This window comes from Mustelus asterias, chromosome 7, assembly GCF_964213995.1.
Source record: "Mustelus asterias chromosome 7, sMusAst1.hap1.1, whole genome shotgun sequence".
Classification (NCBI taxonomy): domain Eukaryota; kingdom Metazoa; phylum Chordata; class Chondrichthyes; order Carcharhiniformes; family Triakidae; genus Mustelus; species Mustelus asterias.
This window is the reverse complement of record NC_135807.1, coordinates 20,809,707-20,828,094: the sequence shown is the minus strand read 5'-3', so window position 1 is coordinate 20,828,094 and position 18,388 is coordinate 20,809,707. Positions and strand designations below refer to the sequence as shown.

The window sequence follows — 18,388 nt, the reverse complement described above, 5'->3', positions numbered from 1 at the left end:
AAATTGGATCAGGAATTGGCTAGCGGATAGGAAACAGAGGGTGGTGGTTGATAGTAAATATTCATCATGGAGTGCGGTTACAAGTGGTGTACCTCAGGGATCTGTTTTGGGGCCACTGCTGTTTGTAATATTTATTAATGATCTGGATGAGGGTATAGTTGGGTGGATTAGCAAATTTGCTGATGACACCAAAGTCGGTGGTGTGGTAGACAGTGAGGAAGGGTGTCGTAGTTTGCAGGAAGACTTAGACAGGTTGCAAAGTTGGGCCGAGAGGTGGCGGATGGAGTTTAATGCGGAGAAGTGTGAGGTAATTCACTTTGGTAGGAATAACAGATGTGTTGAGTATAGGGCTAACGGGAGGACTTTGAATAGTGTGGAGGAGCAGAGGGATCTAGGTGTATGTGTGCATAGATCCCTGAAAGTTGGGAATCAAGTAGATAAGGTTGTTAAGAAGGCATATGGTGTCTTGGCGTTTATTGGTAGGGGGATTGAATTTAGGAGTCGTAGCGTTATGTTGCAACTGTACACAACTCTGGTGCGGCCGCACTTGGAGTACTGTGTGCAGTTCTGGTCCCCACATTACAGGAAGGATGTGGAGGCTTTGGAGAGGGTGCAGAGGAGGTTTACCAGGATGTTGCCTGGTATGGAGGGGAGATCCTATGAGGAGAGGCTGAGGGATTTGGGATTGTTTTCGCTGGAAAGGCGGCGGCTAAGAGGGGATCTTATTGAAACATATAAGATGATTAGAGGTTTAGATAGGGTGGATAGTGATAGCCTTTTTCCTCTGATGGAGAAATCCAGCACGAGGGGGCATGGCTTTAAATTGAGGGGGGGTAGTTATAGAACTGATGTCAGGGGTAGGTTCTTTACCCAGAGGGTGGTGAGGGATTGGAATGCCCTGCCAGCATCAGTAGTAAATGCGCCTAGTTTGGGGGCGTTTAAGAGATCCGTAGATAGGTTCATGGACGAAAAGAAATTGGTTTAGGTTGGAGGGTCACAGTTTTTTTTTTTAACTGGTCGGTGCAACATCGTGGGCCGAAGGGCCTGTTCTGCGCTGTAATGTTCTATGTTCTATGTTCAATAGACTGGGACTATATTCATTGGAATTTAGAAGAATGAGGGGGGATTTTATAGAAACATATAAAATTATGAAGGGAATAGAAAAGATAGAAGCAGGGAGGTTGTTTCTACTGACGGGTGAAACCAGAACTAGGGGGCATAGCCTCAAAATAATGGGGAGCAGATTTGGGACTGAGTTGAGGAGGAACTTCTTCACCCAAAGGGTTGTGAATCTGTGGAATTCCCTCCCAGTGAAGTAGTTGAGACTACCGCGTTGAATGTTTTTGAGGAAAAGATAGATAGATTTTTGAACAGTAAAGGAATTAAAGGTTATGGTGAACGGGCGGGTAAGTGGAACTGAATCCACAAAAAGATCAGCCATGATCTTATTGAATGGCAAAGCAAGCTCGAGGGCCAAATGGCCTACTCCTGCTCCTAGTTCTTATGTTCTTATGTAAAATAAGTTTTTAAATGAATATAAACTGGAATTCACAAATTCACTTAATCAGCAGGGTGCATTGTAGAACTGACAAAATTCTGAAGGAGCAAACTCATTTCTGTGATCTGCCCTTGCCCTAAAAGCACATTTTGGAACATAATCTATCAATTTAAAAGCTCCTGTGAAAATAAATGTAACTTTGACCTGCCAAGAAGATGAGTATTGCATACTGCCTTTGTTTTGACTATGATGAAGGAGATTTGTATCAAAAAGTCTAAGTAGCTGACAGAAATCTCCTGTGTATTTTAACTGTTAATCAAAAATCTGTGTGTATGTCATTCAGGTAATATAGCACTTCCCAGTACATGAAATGATTTTGGACTGCCCTCTGCATAAACACTGGGGAACTAAGAATTATATTTAGTTTGAGTCTTGTAAGACCAAATTGGATGTGGCAATATTAAATTAAATAATAAGAGCTTTTGTATGTATGTCTTAAATAAAAGAATAGTTTAAAAGAGGCATATCTTATGGGTGAAGGGGAAATATAGATGTGGAGGGTGAAGGTGTGACAGAGATATTAAATAATATGAGCACAGACCAACAAAAATATTTGCAATTAGTTTTTAAAAATTATTTCACAGGATCTGGGCATCATTGACTAGACCAGCATTTATTGCCCATCCCGCATTGTCCTAGAGAAAGTGCAACAGTATTTCTTTGAATCCCCATCTTATGCCATTCCATCCTTCTCATGCTATTCCTTTCATCCCATTTGTTTAATTCCCTTTTCAAACTTCTCATGCTGCCCCACCACATGGCTTGCCCCACCCATCAAGCCATCCTCCCAATGTGATTTCCCCACCCATGTGGTTTCCCCTCATGTCAACCCTGCCAGTCTTCCTCCCATGTTTCCCCCATGACCCCACTTCCCTCCAGCCTTATCTTCCAACGTAAATACTTGCAGCAAAATTATCTTTATTGCAACAGGACTTCTTTTAAATCCCCATCCCATACTTCCCATGTCATTCCCCTCTTGCCATACCCAACACATTCCTTTCATCCTTCTTATGTCATCTTAAATTCATTAAGATGGCGGCAGAGCAAGGCGAATTCTTGTGAGCTGGCCCCGGAATAACCTCTAATTCTATCTTTTACTCTTGCTCTATGGTTTTAAAACTTAACTCTAACTCTCTTAAACTCTTTCTCTACACCTTAGCTATGACTGTAACACTATATTCTTCACCCTCTCCTTTCCTTCTCCCCATGTACCCTATAAATGGAATGCTTTGTCTGTATAGTGTACACATACAATACTTTTCACTGTGTATGAATACATACGACAATAAATCAAATCAAAAACCCCCATCCCAACCCCATTTTATACCTCCCAAGCATTCCATCCCATGCTGTCCACCCATCTCCTTCCCCCTTCCATGCTATTCCATACCCACTCTCAAACCCACACCAGGAGTACTTCATGTCAAATGCAGTTGTTGTGCAAAACTCTGTTGTTCTGCATTGACGGAATGGCAGTTGATTAATCAGATTGTTTAAAATTTTACTGTAATATTTGCATACTGAGACTACCCACGTACCACTCACCAAATAAACCCACCAACATGCCTTAAACTGACAGAATAAATCTGCATATTAATATAGATATTGTATTTTTTCACCAATGATGGTGGGAATGAAAATGATGGTGTACCTGAACAGGATATGGAACAATTGAAACAGAAAACTGTGGAAACAGAATTCGTTCTGAAAAACATAGCAGACCTTAAGATGGATAAGTCCTTGCACTATGGTGACCAATAGCTTGTACTATTGGAGGAAATTGGAGTGATGATAGTCGAGATTTTGCTCAATTATTCAAATACTCATTATTTGTGTGTTGCATGGAAGCTTTTGCAGTGTCTATCAGGAAGAACGTGGACATAAAAGGGGTTATGACCCCAGGGCAGTGGAGGCGTGCAGATCAAATCCTTCCTGCACTTGGATGATGTTGCCATCTTCCTCTTGCATCTGCTGTTCATGTGCAGACTGATGAGCATCTGTGATCAGTTCAAATGGGCTTCAGGATCCGAGGCAAATAATGGAAAGAACGAGGTCATGTTCTTTGGGAACTGGGCCAACCAACCAACCAGCCAATTTTGTCCCCTTCACTGTCAGGTCAGACTACCTGGAGGTGTTGGAGATCAGGTTTGGAGAGGCTAGGCATGTGCCAAAAGCTGGGAAGAGCATAAGGAACACCATACTAAAATGTGCCGATGACACAAGAGTAGGGAGTTTGGCAAAATACAATAGGATTATTAAAGACTTCAGGAAGAAATGGGTAAGGATAGTGGAATGGCTAATTTGGTGGCTCATCCAATTTAACATATACAAATGTAAGATGATATATTTTGGGAGGATATTGTTCATTCAATTGAAAAATCCTGAAGTGAATGGATGACCAGTGATATCTACAGTTTTAAATATATAATTCACCAAAAGTGTGAATACAGGTACATTACCACATAAAAATGGTAGTGGCAGCCTTGTTTCTATACATGGGGCTATATGGTATAAGAGCAATGGGCAACATCTGAGTCACAGTTTCAGAATTGTGTACATTTGGATACAATTTTGTTGAAAGTACATGAAAGCCGTAGAGAGTATACAGAAAAGAGTCATGAGGGTGATTTCACAGTTTAAAACAATCTATAATTTTGAGGAGATACTTGTGATTCTTGGACTATGCCTTGAGCAGAGAAATAGAACAGGAGAGTTTCTAGATTTTTATAAAATTATAAAGGATTTCAACAAACTGGTAAGTACTATTTCCTCTGGATGGGGAGTCAGTAATAAGAAGTCATCAATTTAATATTGTTACTAATTTGATGATGAACATAATTAAGAAAAATGTCTTGACTCAGAGTTGAAATATAGAATGCTTCATTATGGAATTGAAGCAATGACTACTGTATTTGTAAAGGTAAAAGTTTGAAGCAAAGAAAGATTCAGTGTTGAAGGGTGAGCTGGTCAGTGGTTTTTAAATGCCTTACCAAAAAGCCAGCATAGAGTGATAGGGTCTAACTCTGTGCTGTAACAGAGTTTAGAAACTGACTATTTTCACTTGGACAAAGAAGAGATGTGATTAGAGATGGCTCCTGGCATCAGCTGATCATGAAAGAAGCCACATGTGATTAAAGTTCACACTTTTATTTCAAATATTAATTTTGATCGGAAAATGTTAGTATTTCTTTTGTGGTGCAAATTTCTCTCGTATAATTTTGAGGAACTTGGATGCTGGTGAGATAGATTGAAGTGTTTTGTTGCACTACCATGTGGAGCTGTAGAAATTGTCAAATGCAGTTGAAAAAAATAAACTTGGGATCTCCGTGGTCTTCAGGATTATTCTCTACTATGCTTTTCTTTGTAAAATATTTTGCTTTGTAAAGCTGCGTATCACGTATTTCCCCTCATTTTGACACTGATGAAATTAAACACTTATTATACTACTGTGATTATATTCAATAATTTAATGTTGGAATTTTTTACCATTTCTTGTAACATGGTGATATTAAATTTTTAACAGTAAATAATTTAATCTAATTGTAATGGAATCTCTAATGTGAATTATTTTCACCTTTTATGGGCTGAATGGCGTCTTTCAGTGCTGTAAGACTCTATGACTTTATTTATGTATCCTTTTATGTGCTAAGCAGTGAAATTGGCCATCTGATTTAGTTTTCCAGGGCTCTGCCACGTCTAACCAGAAGGAAATCCTGTTTCTTACGGGTTTATGACAAAGTATGGTAGTGCACCCGTGGATGCCTAAGTTACAGAAATCGCCATAGAATATACAAAACTGAAGGTCAGAACTTCTCCATCAAAGCTGTCCCATGTCGTGCTGCAACTTGTGCACAGCACAACAGCCATTCACATTCCCTTCCCATACCAATCAGTGACACAATCTCCTACAACCAACAACAAAAGACATTCAGCTAGGTTTGACCACCTCAGATGCTTTTTATAATCCACTGACTCAATCACTCCATTGGTCTCCTAACTGGCTTCCCATTCTCCGTCCTCCATAAATGTGAGCTCATCTGAAACTCTCCTGCCCTAACCAGCATCAAGTGCTGCTGTCCAAAACACATTCTCATTTACCTTTTTGTATTCATTCAAAGGATGAGGATGTTGCTGGCTAGGCCAGCATTTATTGCCCATCACTAATTGCCCTTGAAAAGGTGATGGTGAGTTGCCTTCTTGAGCCGCTGAAATCCATGTGATGTTGGGACAACCAGTGGTGTTAGGAATGGAATTCCAGGATTTTGAATCAGTAACAGTGAGAGAATAGTGATATAGTATGTAATCATTCCTTCTTTGATTTGATTTATTATTGTCACATGTATTAGTATACAGTGGAAAGTATTGTTTCTTGCGCCCTCTTCAGACAAGGCATACCGTTCATAGAGAAGGGGTGGGTGCTAGAATGTAGTGTTACAGTCATAGCTAGTGTGTAGAGAAAGATCAACTTAATGTGAAGTAGGTCCATTCAAAAGTCTGATGACAGCAGGGAAGAAACTGTTCTTGAGTTGGTTGGTACGTGTTCTCAGACTTTTGTATCTTTTTCCCGATGGAAGATGGGGGAAGAGAGTGTGCGTGGGGTCCTCGATTATGCTGGCTGCTTTTCTGAGGCAGTGGGAAGTGTAGATAGTGTCAATGAGTGGGAGGCTGGTTTGAGTGATGGACTGGGCTTCGTTCACAATCCTTTGTAGTTTCTTGCAGTCTTGGATGGAGCAGGAGCCATACCACGCTGTGATACAACCAGAAAGAATACTTTCTATGGTGCACCTGTAAAAGTTGGTGAGAGTCATAGTGGACATACCAAATTTCCTTAGTTTTCTGAGAAAGTAGAGGCATTGGTGGGCTTTCTTAACTATAGTGTCTTTCACAATGCTTCAAATGTATCCTTGTTTGTAACCATTGCCTCAACCTTTCCTATCTAAATAATCTCTTCTCGCCCCACAACTTGACATTTCCCTGATCTTTTCTTTCTTTGGGTCTGGTCTTCTGAATAGTCATCTCTTTATGCCTCACTGTGCCTTCAACTGCCTACACTTCAGCTTACACAGTTCCCTCCCTAATCCCTCTGCCTCTCCTCTTGATGATGATTGTTGACCTGTTCCCCTCACGTTGTTGCATTATAAATGTTTACACAGAAATTTCCAATGTTAATTGTTAACACAAAGGCATGACTCAAAATTGTGACAGAGGAAGTAAGGCTTGTGGATAGGAAGGATGTATGCAAAGTATTTTTAGATCCAAAATTGCTAGGTATACAAAGTAAAATGTCAGATTAAATGCTAGTAACACATTTCTCTGGAGGTCCAAAGGAAAATACTTTTTGTTCCAATGGGGTTCAATTTTCTCACAATGTGGACCTCTTGGTGTGTGGCCTCCCCCACAAAAGAAACACAAAAGTTTCAGAAGAAACAAGGGGCCAACATAATGGGCCCCCAATCCATTCGATCATCTGAAGAACAGTCAATGAAAATAATAGCCTGGTTGTCTTATTATAGCTAATGACAACATTTAAAAAAAACTAATTTTATGACAGTTACGACCAAGGGTTGCTGAGTGGGAGGATGTGTAAATATCTTCACTATTTAACGAACAATAATTGAAACATTCATAATGTTTGAATAAGGGTTGAAATGAGAATAAGGCTGTCCCTTTCTAAGCCATAAAAGTGGGGTCATCTTTGAACTAAAAGAGAAAATGCTGCAAAATCTCAGATCTTCCAGCATTTTCTCTTTTGGTTTCAGATTCCAACATCCGCAGTCGTTTGCTTTTATCATCTTTGAACTAAACAAGTGCATGCTCTCCAAATGGATTTCTTTTTCAAAGTTACCCCTTGGGGGTTGGGTGACATTTGATGGGTGAAAACTCTGGAGTGAACATTTTGAGAAGCAAAAACAGAAAATACTGGAGAAACTCAGCGGGTCTGACTGCATCTGTGGGGAGAGAATAGAGCCAATGTTGCATGTCAGGAAGACCCTTGGTCAGAGCTGAAGGCAAAGAAAATCAGAAACTGTGAGGGCGGGGTGAGGGGGTAATTCACTCAGCATTCTCTTTTTTTGTTTCAGATTCCAGCATCTGAGGGTTACTTATTGCAAAAGGACTGGAGTATAACAGCAGAGAAGTGTTCTTGCAGTGTAAAGGGTATTGGTGAGACCACATCTGGAGTATTGTGTCCAGTTTTGGTCTCCTTGTTTGAGGAAGGATGTGGTGGCCAAAAGAGAAAATGCTGGAAAATTTCAGCAGGTCTGAAAGCATCTGTAAGGAGAGAAAAGAGCTGACGTTTCAAGTCCAGATGAGGATCATCTGAAAACCCTGCTGAGATTTTCCAGCATTTTCTCTTTTAGTTTCAGATTGCTGCATCTGCAGTATTTTGCTTTTATTTGTATGTGGTGGCATTGGAGGCAGTTCAGAGGAGGTTCACCAGATTTATTCTGGGGATGAAAGGGTTGATGTATGAGGAGAGATTAAATAGTTTGGGCTCAGACTCGCTGGAGTTTAGAAGGATGGGAGGGAATCTGAGCGAAGTATATAAAATTTTAAAAGGGATTGATAAAGTAAATGTAGACCAAATGTTTCCCCTCGTGGGGCAATCTAGAACAAGAGGTCACATGTATAGGTTGAGAGGCAGTAGATTTAAAACTGAGATGAGGAGGAACTACTTCTCATCGAGGGTGGTGAATTTGTGGAACTTGCTGTCCCATCGCACGGTGCAGTCTGAATTGTAGAATGGTTTCAAGAAGGAGATGGGTATATTTCTAATGTAAAAAAGAATATGGGGAACAAGTAGGGAGGTGGATTTGAGACTAGGGAGAGATCAGCCATGCAACAAAAACAGAAAATGCTGGAAAATCTCAGCAGGTCTGACAGCATCTGTGGTGAGAGAATAAAGCCAACGTTTCGAGTCTGGATGACCCTTTGTCAGAGCAGCTCTGACAAAGGGTCATCCCAGTAAGAAGTCTCACAACACCAGGTTAAAGTCCAACAGGTTTATTTGGCAGCACTAGCTTTCGGAGCCTCAAGCTCCTTCTTCAGGTGAGTCAGGAGATGATACCCATCTCCTGACTCACCTTGAGGCTCCGAAAGCTAGTGCTGCCAAATAAACCCGTTGGACTTTAACCTGGTGTTGTGAGACCTCTTACTGCGCCTACCTCAGTCCAACGCCGGCATCTCCACATCAAAGGGTCATCCAGCAGCTCCGACAAAGAGTCATCCAGACTCGAAACGTTGGCTCTATTCTCTCTCCACAAATACCGTCAGACCTGCTGAGATTTTCCAGCATTTTCTGTTTTTGTTTCAGATTCTGGCATCTGCAGTATTTAACTTTGATCAGACACCAGCCGTGATCTGATTGAATGGCGGAGCAGGCTGGAAGGGCTGAAGTTTTTGCCTACTTCTGCTCCTATGTTCCATCTGCAGTATTGTTTTTGCCCTTGATCATTGTGAGGAGGACTGTGTTTTGATGGGACTCTTACTCTCAGTCAGTGTGTGTATGTGTGTCCCACTCATTCACTCTCTCTCCCTCTTCACCAGTCGCCATCTTGGGATGCTGACAGTGTGTCCCGGCGGCCAGTGCGGTGGTTGGCAGCCGTTGGTGGCGGTGGGGGAGGGGGGAGAGGCGGGAGTAACCGTCCGGGAGGAGGAGGGGATGTGAGTGCTGCTGCTGGTGGGAGGTCCCGCTGCCTTTTCGCACTGTCTGTCAGACATAGCCGCTAATCAAGAAAGGCGGCCGGAATCTCAACCTTTTCCTTTACCGATTATCTCCCCCCACCCCCCCATTTCTGCCTGTGTTTTAAAAAAAATAAAATCAAACAATAAAAGGAGACGGCGCAATTTATCGGCTTTGTCTGTCTGTGAAGAACGAATCGTTTACGGCAGCCACTGATTCCCCCCCCCCCCCTCCTCATAACTCGACAGAAAGTAAGTGTGTGTTTTTTAAAAAATTGTTTAAAAATATTGTACGGGGATATTGTCTGCTTCAGACTTTAGGATCGGTGTGAGTGAGTGAGTGAGCGAGGAGGGTGTGTGATCACTGAACGGTCGATCCTGTTCCCCAGTGCCCGAAGTTTCTGAGGCGAGGATGGAGAGAGAGAGCGGCGCCGGCTGTCGCCCCGCAGTCCTTGTTCTTGTCCAGCCCCGTCAGAGGAGAGAGTGGGGTGGGGAGTCGCGGGAGGAAAGGACTTTATTTATCTCCACCCCCCCCCCCCCTAAAAAAAATTGGGAAGTGCAACAGATTGTCAGCCTGGGGGGCTTTAATTGTGCGTTTCTTCCTCCTTGGCACAAAAGTTCATTCTGGACGTGGGCAGAGAGTGAAAGAAAAAGAATCGCCGGAGGTGTCCCTTTTGAAGTCTTGTGGTTTTTGTTGCATTTGGGCCTGAGGTTATGCATTTCTGTGCGAGAGTTTGTCATCGTTCTTGCACTTCCACTGCATTTACCAAGGCTGCAATCGGTTGCAATGCCTGTGTAATATTGCTGCTCGCCTCGTTTTGTTGTGTACACATTTCAGTTAGCTGGATATGCAGTGGAGAGTTGCGGCTGTTTTCTCCCACTACCTGCTTTCTCCTCCCAAGCTTTTATTTCGCTGTTTTTCCTTGCGCCTCGAACAAAAATCTGTTTTTTTAGGTGGTGTCCTGGATTGAGTTTCATTTAAATTGCTTCACCCCAACCAACCCACCCAAAAATCCAAATCCATTTCCATTCGTTGCGGTGGTACACGTACACCTGATTCAGTGTTTTCATTTGAATTTTCAACAATTCTTTCGCCTTGCTCGTCTGTTGCTTCAGTGTGCAATCTGTACTGCATTTTAACCTTCCACCAAGCAGTGGTGTGCTGCAGAATGGTGACACGAAATATTCGTGTACTATATAGTAGATTGTGTGAATTAATAGTCTAATTAATGCGTTATATTTACTAAACCGTAACACATTAATTCGAGGTATTTGTTCTTTGGAATGGAATAATTTTTATTATTGAATGTTACTGAAATTGTTAATTTGTTGCAAACGAATGTTCATGTGGCCATTATGATTTTTATGTGAAATGTCTTGACTGTGTCCAAGATTCCTATTAACTCAGATGCCCTTGGTATACAAACAGTTAACGATGAACGCTTTAGTTTTAGTATCTGTCCCTTGTCACTAGTATTGAAGACGTAACAAATATTACCAGTGAAACGTATCTGAATAGTGGAATAATGTGTGGAGCAAGTGTTTTTAATGCATTTTTGCATTGCAAAGAAAAACCTCCATCTGTTTTAAGTTTTATTTTTGAGACCTATCTCAATGTATATAAAAGTCTACTATAGTTTTAAAATATCAATTTTAAAAATATTGGTCATTAAATGACAAATAAATATCATTCTCAAATTCGGATATCTATAAATACAAATGTGACGTGTAGCCACAGATCAGAAATGAACACTTTATATCTTGGAAATGAAAGTAAAATGGTGGAAACTCAGTGGTATTTGAAGGAGATGGATATTGATGAGCACCTAATTCTAACAGGAAAAATTGTATTGAATATCTGTCTAATTTAATTACATGTACTGTCAAGGAATGAGGCAAATCTGCAACTTTTGAACCCAGTGATGTTGTCTTCCCAACAGAGTTGGGAAGTGCAACAGAGTTTGATGCACAGTATTCCTAATGGAGTGCCTACAATGAAGACATGTTCTCATATTTTCCTTCCACAGTTTACATTTCATGAAAAAAGCTGTGATCAACTTGCAACCTACTTCTTTTGGTTTGACTAAATTAGATCGAACTGTGAACTCCCAAGAAGGCACACAGGGACTGAAGCAATACAATTGTTGAAATAACAGATCAATTGAAGTGCAGATACATCTTTACTTTTTTTATAATTTTAAATAACAAATGAAAAGCATTTCAACAAAACTTCTCAGATGAGTGATGATTATAGATCTGTAAATGAGTAGCTCAATGTACAAGTCATTTGTTGTTTGCAGCATGACTGGCTGAATTCATGAGGCAGTAGCCCCAGAAATTAAAACATAAATAATTAACATCATGACCTATTCATTTTTTAAAAACCAAACTTGAATATTGTACAGCATTCCCTTTATGTACAATAATTAGATTGCAAATAGAAGACCAAAGAACTTAATGGCATATAAGTCCACCTTTGGAGCTTCCAAAAAATGTAAACTGCCGGTGTGGGTGATTGTGATTTTGAAATGTGAGAAAATAACCCCAGTAATTCATACCAATTTAGTGTGGCATGGCTTATTCAATGAGTCAATTTGATAACGACACATTGAACCAAAATCATTGTCTTTGGCATTTGATGCAAAGAGTTAATCAAATTTATTCTGAGACACTTTGGCGATGGCATCATTGTCAGGATTTCACCCTGGATCAGATATGGTACTTTGGGTATCAGAATCATTCTTCCACAACAAGTCACCGTAATCTTTATCCATTGAATTGGAAATTTCACATTTTCTTGAATAATCAGATGACACTTGGTGCACAAATAACATCCCATGAATTGATGATGAAACCACACACAACTTCAAGCAGGGCATATTTCCACACTTTGAAGTCTCCCTAATCCGTTTGTTGCAGAGATGATCCTTGGGTGTCTTGTTGAGGTACACACCCAAAGGTTGAACTATGGACACCAGATCCCCTGCTATAAATTCAATTTGGATGTTATTCCTTTGCAGATACTTCTTGATTTTTTTGGTTATATGGGATCTGAACATGCCCCATGCTAATAAGCTGCATTCTTTATGTAGGCTACTAGGATTTTTAAAAATTCATTTCATGGGATATAAAGGTAAAGATGCCATAGTCCTAATTGATCATATGCTGCCCTGCCCTTTGAGAGCAAGAGCTGATTGGTGGTGATTTAACCTGAGGATCACCACACCTTGGGCAAGGTTGAGAAGATAGGCTGTCATGAATAACGCTAGCCGGTATGGGAATTGAATCCGTGCTGTTGGCCTCTTTCTTCATTATGAGCCATCGGTTCAGCCAACTGAGCTTCATGGGATGTGTGCATTGCTGTCTAGGCCAGTATTTATTGCCCATCTCTATTTGTCCTTCAGAAGATGGTATGGTGAGCTGCTTTCTAATACTGCAAGAATTTTAACAACAGGTTAAAGTCCAGCAGGTTTATTTGGTAGCAAATGCCATTAGCTTTTGGAGCGCTGCTCCTTCGTGAGATGGAGTGGAAATCTGCTCTCAAACAGGGCACAGAGAGACAAAATCAAGTTACAGAATACTGATTAGAATACGAATCTCTACAACCAACCAGGTCTTAAAGATACAGACAATGTGAGTGGAGGGAGCACTAAGCACAGGTTAAAGAGATGTGTATTGTCTCCAGACAGGACAGCCAGTGAGATTCTGCAAGTCCAGGAGGCAAGCTGTGGGGGTTGCTGATAGTGTGATGGTGGCCTTCACGACACACAACAGTGCAGAGTCGCTGAGCAGAAACTGATAGCCAAGTTCCACACACATGAGGACGGCCTAAACCGGGATGTTGGGTTTATGTCACACTATCAGTAACCCCCACAGCTTGCCTCCTGGACTTGCAGAATCTCACGCGCTGTCCTGTCTGGAGACAATACATACCTTTTTAACCTGTGCTTAATGCTCCCTCCACTCACATTGTCTGTATCTTTAAGACCTGGTTGGCTGTAGAGATTCGCATTCTAATCAGTATTCTGTAACTTGATTTTGTGTCTCTGTGCCCTGTTTGAGAGCAGATTCCCACTCCATCTGACAAAGGAGCAGCGCTCCGAAAGCTAATGGCATTTGCTACCAAATAAACCTGTTGGACTTTAACCTGGTGTTGTTAAAACTCTTACTGTGTTTACCCCAGTCCAACGCCGGCATCTCCACATCATAAACAAGGCATACAGAGACACAAACTCAAGTTACAGAATACTGATTAGAATGCGAATCTTTACAGCTAATCAAGTCTTAAAGATACAGACAATGTGAGTGGAGAGAGCATTAGGCACAGGTTAAAGAAATGTGTATTGTCTAATACTGCTGCAGGCCATTGATGTAGGTACACCCACAATGATGTTCGAGAGGGAGTTCCAGAATTTTGACCCAGCAATAGTGAAAGAATGGTGCTGTATTTCCAAGTTAAGATGATGTGTGTTTCTGAGGGGAACTTGCATGTGATGGTGTTTCCATGCATCTGCTACCTTTGTCCTTCTCGGGAGTAGGGGTCATATGTTTGGAACGTGTTATCTAAGGAGCCTTGGGTAATTCCTGCCGTGCAGCTTGTAGATGGTGCATGCTGCTGCCACTGTTCGTCGGTAGTGGAGGCGTGAATGTTTCTGGATTGGGTGCCAATCAAGTGGGTTGCTATGTCCTGGATGGTGTCAAACTTCTTGAGTGTTGTTGGAGCTGCACTCATCCTGGCAAGTGCGAGTATTCCATCACATTTCTTACTTGTACCATGTAGATTGTGGACAGGCTTTGGGGTGTTAGGAGGTGAGTTACCAGCAGCAGGATTCCTAATCTATGACCTGTTTTTATACCTGCAACCACAGTATGGCTAGTCCAGTTCAGTTTCTGGTCAATGGTAAACCCCAAGATGTTGATAGGGGATTCAGTGATAGCAATACCATTGAATGTCAAGGGATGATGGCTTGATCTTCTCTTGTTGCAGGTGGTCATTGCTGGCACTTCTGTGGTGCAACTGCTACTTGTTGCTTGTCAGCCCAAGGGGGATATTGTCCAAGTCTTGCTACATTTGGTCGTGCTTCAGTATCTGAGATATTGTGAATAGTATTGAACATTGTGTAATCATCAACAAACAATCATCAACAAAGGTCACTTCTGACCTTATGATGGAAGGAAGGTCATTGATGAAGCAGTTGAAGATGATTGGGTCGAGGACACCACCCTAAGGAGCTCCTGCGGTGATGTCCTGGAGTTGAAGTGACTGATCTGCAACAACCGCAATCATCTTCATTTGTGCTCGGTATGATTCTAGCCAGTAGAGTTTCCCACTGATTCTCATTGGGTAGTCATGCTCAGCTTACCTCTGTTCTTATGTTCATGTTTGAACCAAGGATGTAATGAGGTCAGGAGCTGAATGACTGTGGTGGAACCCAAACTGAGTGTCAGTGAGCGTGGTATTGCTAAGGAAGTGCCATTTGATAGCGCTGTTGATGATCCCTCTCATCAGTTTACAGATGGTCGAGAGTGGACAGATAGGGTGGTAATTGGCTGGGTTGAATTTGTCCTATTTTTTGTGTACATATCTGGGCAATTTTCCACATTGCTGGGTAGATGCTAATTTTGTACTGGAACAGCTTGGCTAAGGAATGACTATTCCATTCATCATCGATTGATAACATTGCTTCATCCTCATCCATCCAATTGCTGAATGGACATGCAGAAAACCTGATTTTTTTTTGGCATTGTTTTGCATTTCAAATAAACTATAGGTTGTAATTTTGTTCCATTGGCTATGTAGGCTAATTCAACTGAATCATACTTTTGTTTTTATTTTATTAATCCATGGGATGTGGACATCGCTGTTGAGACCAGCATTTATTTCCAAATCTTAATTGCCCTTGAGCTGAGTGGCTTTGCGGCAATTCCGGAAAGCAGCAAGAGTCAACCACATTGTTGTGGATCTGGAGATAAATGTTGGCCAGGCCTAGTAAAGATGGCAGATTTCCTTCCTTGAAGGACATCAGTGAACCAGATGGGTATTTTACATCAATGAGATTATTATTGAGAAAAGCTTTCAATTCCAGAATATTTTTTTGTTAAGAATTTAAATTCCACCAGTCTTCCATGGTGAGATTCAAATCTATGTCACCAGAGTATTAGTCTGGGCCTCTGGATTACTGGTCATGACAGTGAATCTCTTCTCTCCTCTATCCCACACACACCACTCCCACCCCCTTTACTGCCGCCTTGAACTGCTGCAGACCATGCAGATTAGTTCCTACAGTGCTTTTCAGAATGGACTGGAGGATTTGATCCAGCAACAATAAAGGTGCACGTGAAAGAGCAGTGATGTACAAAGAACAAAGAACAGTACAGCACAGGAAACAGGCCCTTCGGCCCTCCAAGCCTGTGCCGCTCCTTGGTCCAACGAGACCAATCATTTGTATCCCTCCATTCCCAGGCTGCTCATGTGACTATCCAGGTAAGTCTTAAACGATGTCAGTGTGTCTGCCTCCACCACCCTACTTGGCAGCGCATTCCAGGCCCCCACCTCCCTCTGCGTAAAAAAACATCCCTCTAATATCTGAGTTATACTTTGCCCCTCTCACCTTGAGCCCGTGACCCCTCGTGATCGTCAGTTCTGATCTGGGAAAAAGCTTCCCACCGTTCAGCCTATCTATCCCCTTCATAATCTTGTACACCTCTATTAGATCTCCCCTCATTCTCCGTCTTTCCAGGGAGAACAACCCCAGTTTACCCAATCTCTCCTCATAGCTAATATTTTAGTTTACCCAACCTCTCCTCATGTAGTTCCAAATCAGGATGGCTGTGTGGCTTGAAGGTGTTGTCACATGTCCTGTGGTTTTAAACCTTTCCACTCTGCCGTTCAATTTCCAGACGTGTCGAATTTCAGGGGCATTTCATCCGTGTTGCCGATGTGGGATAATGGGAACACATGTTTTTGCTGTTGTCTGATGAAAAGTCATTGGAAACTGCTAATTATGGCATTGAGGTACTTTGGTCATCTGAGCGATTTTGGTTTGTTTTGAACATTTTAAAACATTTTCATAGAATCCCTATATTGCAGAAGGAGGCCATTTGGCCCATCTGCACCGACCGCACTCCCACCCAACTCTATCCCCATAGCCCCACATATTTACCCTGACAGTCCTCCTGACACTAAGGGGCAATTTATCATGGCCAATCAATCTAACCCGCACATCTTTGGACTGTGGGCGGAAACCAGAGCACACAGAGGAAACCCACGCAGACACGAGGAGAATGTACAAACTCCACACATACAGTGATCCAAGCCGGGAATTGAACCTGAATCCCTGGCGCTGTGAGGCAGCAGTGTTAACCACTGTGCCACTGCGCTGCCATGATTCCATAAATTAGTTACACCCACTAGTTGTTGGTGAGTGAGCAAATCGATGGCAGATGCAGCATAATTTGGATAAATGTGAGGCTTTGGAAGCAAAAACAAGAAGGCAGATTACTATCTGAATGGCTGTAAATTGGGAGAGGGGAGTGTGCAGCGGGACCTGGGTGTCCTTGTACACCAGTCACTGAAGGTAAGCATGCAGGTACCGGCAAATGGTGTGTTGGCCTTCATTGCGAGAGGTTTCGAGTACAGGAGCAGGAATGTGTTGTTGCAATTACACAGGGCCTTGATGAGGCCACACCTAGAGCATTGTGTGCAGTTTTGGTCTCCTTTTCTGAGGGAGGATGTTTTTGCTCTCACGGAGTCACACGGAGTTGGGGGTAGGGTGTTAGCGTGGATTGGGGATTGGCTATTCGACAGGAAGCAGAGAGTCGGAATAAATGGGTGCTTTTCAGGTTGGCGGATGGTAACTAGTGGTGTGCCGCAGGGATCGGTACTGGGGCCTCAACTATTTACCATTTATATAGACGATCTGGAAGAGGGGACTGAGTGTAGGGTAACAAAGTTTGCAGACGACACAAAGATAAGTGGAAAAGTGAATCGTGTGGAGGGCGTAGAAGGTCTGCAGAGAGATTTGGAAAGGCTGAGTGAGTGGGCGAGGATCTGGCAGATGGAGTATAACATTGACAAATGCGAGGTTATTCACTTTGGAGGAAATAATAGCAAATTGGATTATTATCTAAATGGAAAAAAATTACAACATTCTACTGTGCAAAGGGACCTGGGGGTACTTGTGCATGAGACGCAAAAACCCAGTCTGCAGGTGCAACAGGTGATCAAGAAGGCAAATGGGATGTTGGCCTATATCGTAAGGGGGATAGAATATAAAAGCAGAGATGTCTTGCTCATCTGTACAGGGCATTGATGAGGCCGCAGCTGGAATACTATGTGCAGTATTGGTCCCCTTATTTGCGGAAGGATATATTGGCCTTGGAGGGAGTGCAGCGAAGGTTCACCAGGTTGATACCAGAGATGAGGGGTGTTGATTATGAGGAGAGACTGAGCAGATTGGGTTTGTACTCGTTGGAATTTAGAAGGCTGAGGGGGGATCTTATGGAGACCTATAAGATAATGAAGGGGCTGGATAGGGTAGAGGTGGAGAGATTCTTTCCACTTAGAAAGGAAGCTAGAACTGGAGGGCACAGCCTCAAAATAAAGGGGGGTCAGTTTAGGACAGAGTTGAGGAGGAACTTCTTCTCTCAGAGGGTGGTGAATCTCTGGAATTCTCTGCCCACTGAAGTGGTGGAGGCTACCTCGTTGAATATGTTTAAATCACGGATAGATGGATTCCTGATCGGTAAGGGAATTAGGGGTTATGGGGATCAGGCGGGTAAGTGGAACTGATCCACTTCAGATCAGCCATGATCTTATTGAATGGCGGGGCAGGCTCGAGGGGCTAGATGGCCTACCCCTGCTCCTATTTCTTATGCTCTCGTGGGAGTGCAGTGAAGGTTTACCAGGCTGATTCCGGGGATGGCGGGACTGATGTATGAGGAGAGATTGATAAGGTTAGGATTATTTTTGCTGGAGTTCAGATGAATGAGGGGGGATCTCATAGAGACTTATAAAATTCTAACAGGACTAGACAGAGTAGATGCAGGGATGATGTTCCCGATGGTGGGAGTGTCCAGAACCAGAGGTCACAGTCTGAGGATTTGGGGTAGACCATTTAGGACGGAGGTGAGGAAACATTTCTTCACCCA

At 42.4% G+C, this 18,388-nt stretch overlaps 1 protein-coding gene across 10 annotated transcripts in view; it reads left to right on the top strand.

The window, feature by feature from the left end:
- The first annotated feature begins 9,182 nt into the window (after window positions 1–9,182).
- LOC144495599 (focal adhesion kinase 1) overlaps window positions 9,183–18,388 on the top strand; it is a 528,227-nt gene continuing 519,021 nt past the window's right edge. For 6 of the 10 annotated variants that reach the window (XM_078215781.1, XM_078215770.1, XM_078215773.1 and 3 more), the window contains exon 1: window positions 9,240–9,490. The gene's annotated coding sequence lies outside the window, so the exon portion shown is untranslated. Of the gene's footprint in view, window positions 9,491–9,865; window positions 9,904–18,388 lie in introns of those variants that run through there. The other 4 variants (XM_078215776.1, XM_078215780.1, XM_078215763.1 and 1 more) reach the window with 4 other exon arrangements.